We start from the raw sequence: 11,960 nt of genomic DNA on the forward strand, positions 1-11,960 counted from the left end.
CTACATTTGTCTTTACTAACCTTTTTCTCTTTACATATCTATAGAAACTTTTGCAATCCGACTTAATGTTCCCTGCAAGCTTCTTCTCATACTCCATTTTCCCTGCCCTAATCAAACCCTTTGTCCTCCTCTGCTGAGTTCTAAATTTCTCCCAGTCCCCAGGTTCGCTGCTATTTCTGGCCAATTTGTATGCCACTTCCTTGGCTTTAATACTATCCCTGATTTCCCTTGATAGCCACGGTTGAGCCACCTTCCCTTTTTTATTTCTATGCCAGACAGGAATGTACAATTGTTGTAGTTCATCCATGCGGTCTCTAAATGTCTGCCATTGCCCATCCACAGTCAACCCCTTAAGTATCATTCGCCAATCCATCTCAGCCAATTCACGCCTCATACCTTCAAAGTTAGCCTTCTTTAAGTTCTGGACCATGGTCTCTGAATTAACTGTTTCATTCTCCATCCTAATGCAGAATTCCACCATATTATGGTCACTCTTCCCCAAGGGGCCTCGCACAACGAGATTGCTAATTAATCCTTTCTCATTACATAACACCCAGTCTAAGATGGCCTCCCCCCTAGTTGGTTCCTCGACATATTGGTCTAAAAAACCATCCCTTATGCACTCCAGAAAATCCTCCTCCACCGTATTGCTTCCAGTTTGGTTAGCCCAATCTATGTGCATATTAAAGTCACCCATTATAACTGCTGCACCTTTATTGCACGCACCCCTAATTTCCAGGTTCGTGCATGGAGTTGGATGGGGCATCCCCCACCCATCTCCATGGAGGTGGACGGGGCAAGCCCCCCACCCACCTCCTATTTCCAAAAAGCATAGGAGAACCACCTTCCTGATCCAGGGAGAACCACTTTCTGGTCATGGGTTACTCCCCTGTCAGGTCAGTTATGCATGATCTTAGCCAAAAGGGTCTTTTGAACATATTTTTTTTTTTATGTTTTATTCAATGCCAATCTTTCCAATTATTTGTCAGATCATAAACGCCAAAGGTCACCTTGGGCCCATTCAAGGATCACTCTGTGCCAATGTTTTTGCTCTTAGCCAAAAGGCCTAGAGCCAAAGCACCATTCCTGGAAGTACTGCAATACCAGGTTCGGCAGGTCCATGGAGGTGGAGGTGGATGGGTCAAGCCCCCCACCCACCTCCTATTTCCAAAAAGCATAGGAGAACCACCTTCCTGATCCAGGGAGAACCACGTTCTGGTCATGGTTACTCCCCTGTCAGGTCAGTTACGCATGATCTTAGCCAAAAGTCTGAGAAGGGTCTTTTGAACATATTATGGGAAGTTCACGCAGCCATTATTGTAAATACAATAAAGGCATCAGGTGACAGGTCACCTGACAAGTTCCTGTGTTGAGAGCCATCTTGTAGTCCGTATGGTTGTGATATCATAGAGAATATACCACACCTTTTTAACCACCTTATCTACCTGGCCTGCTACCTTCAGGGATCTGTGGACCTGCACTCCAAGGTCCCTCTGTTCCTCTACACTGCTCAGTGTCCTACCATTTAAAGTGTATTCTCTTGCCTTGTTAGCCCTCCCCAAATGCATTACCTCACACTTACCCGGATTGAATTCCATTTGCCACTGTCCTACCCACCTGACCAGTTCCTGCAGTCTACAGCTTTCTTCTTTATTATCAGCCACACACCCAATTTTAGTATCATCTGCAAACTTCTTAATTACACCCCCGACATTCAAGTCTAAATCATTGATATATACCACAAAAAGCAAGGGACCCAGCACTAGATAAGCCTTCCAGTCACAAAAACACCCATCAACCATTACCCTTTGTGTCCTGTCTCTGAGCCAATTTTTGAGCCAACTTTGCCCTGAATCCCATGGGCTATTACTTTCGTGACCAGTCTGCCATGTGGGACCTTATTAAAAGCTTTGCTAAAATCCATATACATTACATCATACGCACTGCCCTCATCGACCCTCCTTGTTACCTCCTTGAAAAATTCAATCAAGTTAGTCAGATACAACCTTCCCTCAACAAATCCGTGCTGACTGTCCTTGATTAATCCATGTCTTTCCAACTGAAGATTTATCCTGTCCCTCAGAATTTTTTCCAATAATTTTCCCATCACTGAGGTTAGGCTGACTGGCCAGTAATTACTCGGTCTGTCCCTTTCTCCCTTTTTATACAAAGGTACAACATTAGCAGTCCTTCAGTCCTCTGGCACCACACACTTGTAGCCAGAGAGGACTGGAAAATGATGGTCAGAGCCTCTAATATTTCTTCTTTAGCTTCTGTTAACAGCCGAGGATACATTTCATCCAGGCCTGGGGATTTATCCATTTTCAAAGCTGCTAAACCCTTTAATTCTTTCTCTCTCACTATGTTTATCTTGTCTAATATTTCACACATCTCCTCCCTGATTGCAATGTCTGCATTGCCCCACTCTTTTGTGAAAACAGACGCAAAATATTCATTAAGAACCACACCCACATCTTCCGCCTGCTCAGATTATCCTCATGGACTCTAATAGACCCGAGCCTTTCTTTAGTTAACCTCTTGCTCTTAATGTATTTATAAAACATCTTTGGGTTTTCCTATATTTAACTTGCCAACAATCCTTCATGCTCTCTCTGCTTTCCGAATTTCCTTTTTAATTTCACTCCTGCACTTTCTATATTCCTCGAGAGTTTCTGCAGTATTGAGCCCTCGCTATCTATCATAAGGCTCCCTGTTTGCTTTATCCTACCCAGTATAGACATAGAAACAGAGAAAATAGGTGCAGGAGTAGGCTATTCGGCCCTTCGAGCCTGCACCTCCATTCAATAAGATCATGGCTGATCATTCCCTCCGTACCCCTTTCCTGCTTTCTCTCCATACTCCTTGATCCCTTTAGCCATAAGGGCCATATCTAACTCCCTCTTGAATATATCCAACGAACTGGCATCAGCAACTCTCTGCGGTAGGGAATTCCACAGATTCACAATTCTCTGAGTGAAGAAGTTTCTCCTCATCTCAGTCCTAAATGGCTTACCCCTTATCTTTAGACTGTGACCCCTGGTTCTGGACTTCCCCAACATCAGGAACATTCTTCCTGCATCTAACCTGTCCAGTCCCGTCAGAATGTTATATGTTTCTGTGAGATCGCCTCTCATCCTTCTAAACTCCAGTGAATACAGGCCCAGTCGATCCAGTCTCACTTCATATGTCAGTCCTGCCATCCCGGAAATCAGTCTGGTGAAACTTAGCTGCATTCCCTCAATAGCAAGAATGTCCTTACTCAGATTAGGAGACCAAAACTGAACACAATATTCCAGGTGAGGCCTCACCAAGGTTATGTGCAACTGCAGTAAGACCTCCCTGCTTCTATGCTCAAATCCCCTAGCTATGAAGGCCAACAAGCCATTTGCCTTCTTCACCGCCTGCTGTACCTACATGACAACTTTCAATGACTGATGTACCATGACACCCTGGTCTCATTACACCTCCCCTTTTCCTAATCTGCCACCATTCAGATAGTATTCTGCCTTTGTGTTTTTGCCACCAAAGTGGATAACCTCATATTTATCCAATTATACTGCATCTGCCATGCATTTGCCCACTCACCTTAGCAGTCCAAGTCACCGTGCAGCCTCTTAGTGTCCTCCTCACAGCTCACACTGCCACCCAGCTTAGTGTCATCTGCAAACTTGGAGATATTACACTCAATTCCTTCATCTAAATCATTGATGTATATTGTAAAGAGCTGGGGTCCCAGCACTGAGCCCTGCGGCACTCCACTAGTCACTGCCTGCCATTCTGAAAAGGACCCGTTTATCCCGACTCTCTGCTTCCTGTCTGCCAACCAGTTCTCTGTCCACGTCAATACATTACCCCCAATATCATGTGCTTTAATTTTGCACACTAATCTCTTGTGTGGGATCTTGTCGAAAGCCTTGTGAAAGTTCAAATATACCACATCCACTGGTTCTCCCTTGTCCACTCTACTAGTTACATCCTCCAGAAATTCTAGAAGATTTGTCAAGCATGATTTCTCTTTCATAAATCCATGCTGACTTGGACTGATCCTGTCATTGTTTTCCAAATGCGCTGCTATTTCATCTTTAATAATTGATTTCAACATTTTCCCCACTACTGATGTCAGGCTAACCGGTCTATAATTCCTTATTTTCTCTCTCCCTCCTTTTTTAAAAAGTGATGTTACATTAGCTACCCTCCAGTCCGTAGGAACTGATCCAGAGTCGATAGACTGTTGGAAAATGATCACCTATGTGTCCACTATTTCTAGGGCCACTTCCTTAAGTATTCTGTGATGCAGACCATCAGGCCCTGGGGATTTATTGGCCTTCAATCCCATCAATTTCCCTAACACAATTTCCTGACTAATAAGGATTACCTTCAGTTCCTCCTTCTCACTAGACCCTCGGTCCCCTAGTATTTCTGGAAGGTTATTTGTGTCTTCCTTCGTGAAAACAGAACCAAAGTATTTGTTCAATTGGTCTGCCATTTCTTTGTTCCCCATTATAAATTCACCTGATTCTGACTGCAAGGGACCTACATTTGCCTTCACTAATCTTTTTCTCTTCACATATCAATAGAAGATTTTGCAGTCAGTTTTTATGTTCCCAGCAAGGTTTCTCTCATACTTTATTTCACCCTCCTAATTAGCCCTTTGTCCTCCTCTGCTGAATTCTAAATTTCTCCCAGTCCTCAGGTTTGCTGCTTTTTCTGGCCAATTTATATGCCTCTTCCTTGGATTTAACACTATCTTTAATTTCCCTTGTTAGCCACGGTTGAGCCACCTTCCCCATTTCATTTTTACTCCAGACAGGGATGTACAATTGTTGAAGTTCATCCATGTGACCGTTAAATGTTTGCCATTGCATATCCACCGTCAACCCTTTAAGTATCATTCGCCAGTCTATTCTAGCCAATTCACGTCTCATACCATCAAGGTTACCTTTCCTTAAGCTCAGGACCCTAGTCTCTGAATTAACTGTGTCATTCTCCATCTTAATAAAGAATTCTACCATATTATGGTCACTCTTCCCCAAGGGGCCTCGCACAACAAGATTGCTAATTAATCCTTTCTCATTACACATCACCCAGTCTAGGATGGCCAGCTCTCTAGTTGGTTCCTCGACATATTGGTCTAGAGAACCATCCCTAATACACTCCAGGAAATCCTCCTCAACTGCATCGCTCCCAGTTTGGTTAGCCCAATCAATATGTAGATTAAAGTCGCCCATGGTAACTGCTGTATCTTTATTGCACGCATCCCTAATTTCTTGTTTGATGCTGTCCCCAACCTCACTACTATTGTTTGGTGGTCTGTACACAACTCCCACTAGTGTTTTCTGCGCTTTGGTATTCCGTAGCTCCACCCATACCGATTCCACATCATCCAAGCTAATGTCCTTCCTTACTATTGCGTTAATTTCCTCTTTAAACAGCAACATTACCCCACCTCCTTTTCCTTTCTGTCTATCCTTCCTGAATGTTGAATATCCCTGGATGTTGAGTTCCCAATCTTGGTCACCCTGGAGTAATGCCAAATACAACATATCCATTAACTGCTATCTGCACAGTTAATTCGTCAACCTTATTATGAATACTCCTCGCATTGAGGCACAGAGCATTCAGGCTTATTTTTTAAACACACTTTGCCCATTTAGAATTTTGCTGTAATGTGGCCCTTTTTGCTTTTTGCCTTGGGTTTCTCTGCCCTCCACTTTTACTTTTCTGCTTTCTATCTCTTGCTTCTGCCCCCATTCTACTTCTCTCTGTCTCCCTGCATAGGTTCCCATTCCCCTGCCATATCATTTTAACCCCTCCCCAACAACACTAGCAAACACACCACCGAGGACATCGGTTCCAGTCCTGCCCAGGTGCAGACCATCCAGTTTGTACTGATCCCACCTCCCCCAGAACCGGTTCCAATATCCCAGGAATTTGAATCCCTCCCTTCTGCACCACTCCTCAAGCCACGTATTCATCTGAGCTATCCTGCGATTCCTACTCTGACTAGCACGTGGCACTGGTAGCAATCCTGAGATTACTATCTTTGAGGTCCTACTTTTTAATTTAACTCCTAGCTCCCTAAATTCAGCTTGTCAGTCCTTATCCCATTTTTCACCGATATCGTTGGTACCTATATGCACCACAATAACTGTCTGTTCACCCTCCCCCTCCAAAATTTCCTGCAGCCGTTCTGAGACATTCTTGATCCTTGCACCAGGGAGGAAACATACCATCCTGGAGTCTCGGTTGCGGCCACAGAAATGCCTATCTATTCCCCTTACAATTGAATCCCCTATCACTATCGCTCTCCCACTCTTTTTTCTGCCCTCCTGTGCAGCAGAGCCAGCCACGGTGCCATGAACTTGGCTGCTGCTGCCCTCCCCTGATGAGTCATCCCCCCCAGCAGCACCCAAGGTGGTGTATCTGTTTTGGAGGGAGATGACCACAGGGGCCCCCTGCACTACCTTCCTTCCACTGCTCTTCCTGCTGGTCACCCATTCCCTATCTGCCTGTGTAACCTTTACCTGCGGTGTTACTGTTGTAGGAGGTAGGCACCTTTAGAATATACCAGAACACTAGGCATTAGGCACCTGCTAGATATATCTAAACGCATATAAGTTTAAAGTGGCCACACATAAAATGGCTGCCCAGGCATGATGGGAAATCAGGTAGTCAAGCTGTGAACTGTTGAATGTTCAATGACCGAGCAATAACCCTGTGAGGCCCACTATAGGAATGCCTTGGATGCAGGAAGAAAGAGATAAGAGGAAAACCATCCCCTGTGAACAAGGCCATAAACCGATTAATTCCCCAGGAAGAAAGATAAGAGGGAAACCATCTCCTGTAAACAAGGTTATAAACCAATTATTTCTCCCAGATGAAAGAACTAGGGAGAGAACCTATCTCCTATAGTAAAGTCATCAACCAGCCCAAGCTGACAATAATCGAACATATGGTTCCCGAGACACTAGGGGAATTCTATTGGGTTAAAAGAACCTATATGTAATCTATAATCGTTGTGATTGGCTGGTGTCCAGCCGTGATGGGCTGTGTAGCTGTAGTAAACTGTTTGTAACTGTTGTGAAACATATAAAGGTGCATGTAACCCTTTGTTCTGTGGAGAGAAGCCTGGATACAGTCCTGAGATTTCCTCCCCGCTAAGCGTAATAAAGACCGCGACGGCATTGGAACTGACTCTGAGTGTTGAGTGATTCTTCTGAGAAAACACTAACGCTAACAGTTACCAACTCGCTAAATGTGCTAGTCACGACATCCTCAGTATTGTGGGTGCTCCAGAGTGAATCCATGCGCCGCTCCAATGCCGCAACGCGGTCTGTCAGGAGCTGCAGCTGGATACACTTCCCACACACTGGAAGCGTCCCTGGCTTCCCATAGCACAGTAGGAGCATGACACAGCTCTGGGCTCTTCTGCCATGACTTAACCCTTAAATTGATTTAATTTGGCAACAATGCCAAAGGTTTCTTACTGATAAAGGAAAAGAAAATGAAGAAAAACTTCTCACCAATCATCAGCCAATCACTTATCCCCTTGGCTGTGACGTCATCCTTCGATTTCTTTTTACTTCTTTTTTGTCTTCTCTCCCTGCTGCAGCTGCACCAGCTGGCTGCTCGACGCTGCCACTCCTCCTCGACACCGGGCCTTTTATAGGCCTCCCCCGGACTCCCGCTGCTCGACGCTGCCACTCCTCCTCGACACCGGGCCTTTTATAGGCCTCCCCCGGACTCCCGCTGCTCGACGCTGCCACTCCTGCTCGACGCTGAGCCTTTTATAGGCCTCCCCCGGACTCCCGCTACTCGACGCTGCAACTCCTCCTCGACACCGGGCCTTTTATAGGCCTCCCCCGGACTCCCGCTGCTCGACGCTGCCACTCCTCCTCGACGCTGGGTCTTTTATAGGCCTCCCCCGGACTCCCGCTGCTCGACGCTGCCACTCCTGCTCGACGCTGAGCCTTTTATAGGCCTCCCCCGGACTCCCGCTGCTCGACGCTGCCACTCCTCCTCGACGCTGGGTCTTTTATAGGCCTCCCCCGGACTCCCGCTGCTCGACGCTGCCACTCCTCCTCGACACCGGGCCTTTTATAGGCCTCCCCCAGACTCCCGCTGCTCAACGATGCCACTCCTCCTCGACACCGGGCCTTTTATAGGCCTCCCCCAGACTCCCGCTGCTCAACGATGCCACTCCTCCTCGACACCGGGCCTTTTATAGGCCTCCCCCGGACTCCCGCTGCTCGACGCTGCCACTCCTCCTCGACACCGGGCCTTTTATAGGCCTCCCCCGGACTCCCGCTGCTCGACGCTGCCACTCCTGCTCGACGCTGAGCCTTTTATAGGCCTCCCCCGGACTCCCGCTACTCGACGCTGCAACTCCTCCTCGACACCGGGCCTTTTATAGGCCTCCCCCGGACTCCCGCTGCTCGACGCTGCCACTCCTCCTCGACGCTGGGTCTTTTATAGGCCTCCCCCGGACTCCCGCTGCTCGACGCTGCCACTCCTGCTCGACGCTGAGCCTTTTATAGGCCTCCCCCGGACTCCCGCTGCTCGACGCTGCCACTCCTCCTCGACGCTGGGTCTTTTATAGGCCTCCCCCGGACTCCCGCTGCTCGACGCTGCCACTCCTCCTCGACACCGGGCCTTTTATAGGCCTCCCCCAGACTCCCGCTGCTCAACGATGCCACTCCTCCTCGACACCGGGCCTTTTATAGGCCTCCCCCAGACTCCCGCTGCTCAACGATGCCACTCCTCCTCGACACCGGGCCTTTTATAGGCCTCCCCCAGACTCCCGCTGCTCAACGATGCCACTCCTCCTCGACACCGGGCCTTTTATAGGCCTCCCCCGGACTCCCGCTGTTCGACGCTGCCACTCCTCCTCGACGCTGAGCCTTTTATGGGCCTCCCCCGGACTCCCGCTGCTCAACGATGCCACTCCTCCTCGACACCGGGCCTTTTATAGGCCTCCCCCGGACTCCCGCTGTTCGACGCTGCCACTCCTCCTCGACGCTGAGCCTTTTATAGGCCTCCCCCGGACTCCCGCTGCTCGACGCTGCCACTCCTCCTCGACGCTGGGTCTTTTATGGGCCTCCCCCGGACTCCCGCTGCTCGACGCTGCCACTCCTCCTCGACGCTGAGCCTTTTATGGGCCTCCCCCGGACTCCCGCTGTTCGACGCTGCCACTCCTCCTCGACACCGGGCCTTTTATAGGCCTCCCCCGGACTCCCGCTGTTCGACGCTGCCACTCCTCCTCGACGCTGAGCCTTTTATAGGCCTCCCCCGGACTCCCGCTGCTCGACGCTGCCACTCCTCCTCGACGCTGAGCCTTTTATGGGCCTCCCCCGGACTCCCGCTGCTCAACGATGCATGCCCCTTGATATCCAGGGGGCTCTAGATTTGTTCGTCCCACCCTTTTTCCTTCAGGGAACATACTTGCTCTGAACCCTCACTATCTCCTCCTTAAATGCCTCCCACTGCTCTGACACTGATTTACCTTCAAGTAGCTGTTTCCAGTCCACTGTGGCAAAATCCCATCTCAGCTCAGCAAATTGGCTTTTCCCCAATTTGAGAAGTTTTATTCCTGGTCTATCTTTGTCATTTTCCATAACTACACTAAATCTAACTGAATTATGTTCACTAGCACCAAAATGCTCTCCCACTGATACCCCTTTCACCTGCCCAGCTTCATTCCCTAAAACTAAATCCAGAACCGCCCCCTCCCTTGTTGGGCTTGTTAAATACTGGCTAAAAAGTTCTCCTGAATGCATTTTAGGAATTCCGCACCCTCTGTACCTTTCACACTAATTCTGTCGCAGTTAATATTAAGATAGTTGAAATCCCCTACTATTGCTGCCTTGTAGTTTTGGCACTTCTCAGAAATTTATCTGCATATTTGCTCTTCTTTCTCCCTCTGACTGTTTGGGGGTCTGTAGTACACTCCCAGCAGTGTGATCGCCCCTTTTTTGTTCTTCAATTGATGATCCCTCTAACATAAACATCCCTTCTCACAACTGTAATTGTTTCTTTAATCAATACTGCGACCCCCCGTCTATTTTTACCTCCCACCCCCATCCCGTCTGAAAACCCTGTAACCAGGAATGTTGAGCTGCCATACCTGCCCTTCTTTCAGCTATGTCTCAGTACTAGCTATAATATCATACTCCCGTGTCTATCTGTGCTCTCAGCCCGATACTGCTTGCATTGAAGTATGGATCATTTAGTGGTAGCAAACTCCCTTGCTGTCTATTTTCTAGTATTCATGTCAGCTGTGGCTCAGTGGGTCGCACACTCACCTGAGTCAGAAGGTTGTGGGTTTGTGGCTTTGTCTCACGCCAGGGACTTGAACATATAAATCTGGGCTGACACTCCAGTGCAGTGCTGAGGGAACGCCGGACTTTCGGAGGTGCCGTCTTTCAGATGAGACATTAAACCGATGCCTAGTCTGCTCTTTCAGGTGGATGTAAAAGATCCCATGGCACTATTTCGAAGAAGAGCAGGGGAGTTATCCCCGGTGTCCTGGCCAATATATATCCCTTAAACAACATAACAAAAACAGATTATCTGATCATTATCACATTGCTGTTTGTGGGAGCTTGCTGAGTGCAAATCAGTTGCTGCATTTCCCACATTACAACAGTGACTACACTCCAAAAGTATTTCATTGGCTGTAAAGTGCTTTGGAACATCTGGTAGTTGTGAAAGGCGCTATATAAATCTTTCTTTCAGTCCCTCTTTTCTTTCTTGTTTCCTCTGTCTTCCAAATTTACTTCCTACTTTTCTGCTTTCAAATTCTAGCTTTACTCCCCTCCCTGCTGAATCTATTCTCAGGTTCCCACCCCCCTGCCAAGCTAGTTTAAATCCTCCCCCAACAGCACTAGCAAACATCCCCGCGAGGATATTGGTCCCAACTCTGTTGAGGTGCAACCTGTCCACTTGTACAGGTCCCACCTCCCCCGGAGACGGTCCCAATGCCTCAGGAAACTAAAGCCTGCCCACCTGTACCGTCTCTCCAGCCACGCATTCATCTGCTCTCTCCTCCTGTTTCTGTACTCACTAGCTTGAGGCACTGGGAGTAATCTGGAGATTACTACCTTTGAGGTCCTGCTTTTTAATCTCTCTCCTAGCTCCCTACCTGCCTGCAGGACGTCATTCCTCTTCCTACCTATGTCATTGGTGCCCATATGGAGCTTGACCTCTGGCTGTTCACCCTCTCCCCCCAGAATGCCCTGCAGCCACTTGGTGACATCCTTAATCCTGGCACCATGGAGGCAACATGCCATCCTGGAGTCACGTCTTCTGTTGTGTCCTTACACACTACAGCAAATCAACACGAGGCACATACTGGAGACAAAGTCACTCTGTGACCTGTACCTTTATTCACAGGATCAAGAAGTGATGACACTCCGTGGGACCTCCCTTTTATATAGCTGGGTGACCAGGTGAGAAGTGTCTCCCAGAAGTTCACCCTCTGTGGCCAAGATGTGCATTTCTCAGGTGTATACATTGTACAATGTTGTTACATAAAGGTTACAGTTATGTGAAGGTTATAAACATGACATCACCTCCCCCCAATATCTTTGGGTCAAAGATTGAGTCTTTCAGGCGGTCGACGCTCTCTCGTGGAGCGCCGCAGTTGGCGCTCTGGTGGTTGGGCCTTGGCATGCGGCTCTGTCATTTGTGATGATTCCGGCCTGTCCGGGCTGGCCGCAGGGACTGTGCATGCTGCTGACAGTTCTTGTTGCTCGTTCTCTGGCAGTGGTGTGGGCAGCATCTCATGATGTTCCTCAGGTTCCTCAGTGTCCATGCTGAACCTTTTTTTCACTTGGTCCAGATACTTGCGGCATATCTGTCCATTGTGACCCTATGACCCTATTCCCCTCTTTGCCAATTACAGTACCCTCGAGCCACTTGGGCCCCACAGCGTGATTAAGAACCAATACAGGGTCATCGAT

The 11,960-nt window shown here is 48.2% G+C and overlaps 1 pseudogene; it reads right to left on the reverse strand.

The window, feature by feature from the left end:
* Positions 1–1,070: 1,070 nt before the first annotated feature.
* LOC139270043 (U2 spliceosomal RNA) lies at positions 1,071–1,281 on the reverse strand (annotated as a pseudogene).
* Positions 1,282–11,960: the final 10,679 nt, after the last annotated feature.

The sequence above is a fragment of the Pristiophorus japonicus genome, chromosome 8 (genome assembly GCF_044704955.1).
Source record: "Pristiophorus japonicus isolate sPriJap1 chromosome 8, sPriJap1.hap1, whole genome shotgun sequence".
Classification (NCBI taxonomy): Eukaryota; Metazoa; Chordata; class Chondrichthyes; family Pristiophoridae; genus Pristiophorus; species Pristiophorus japonicus.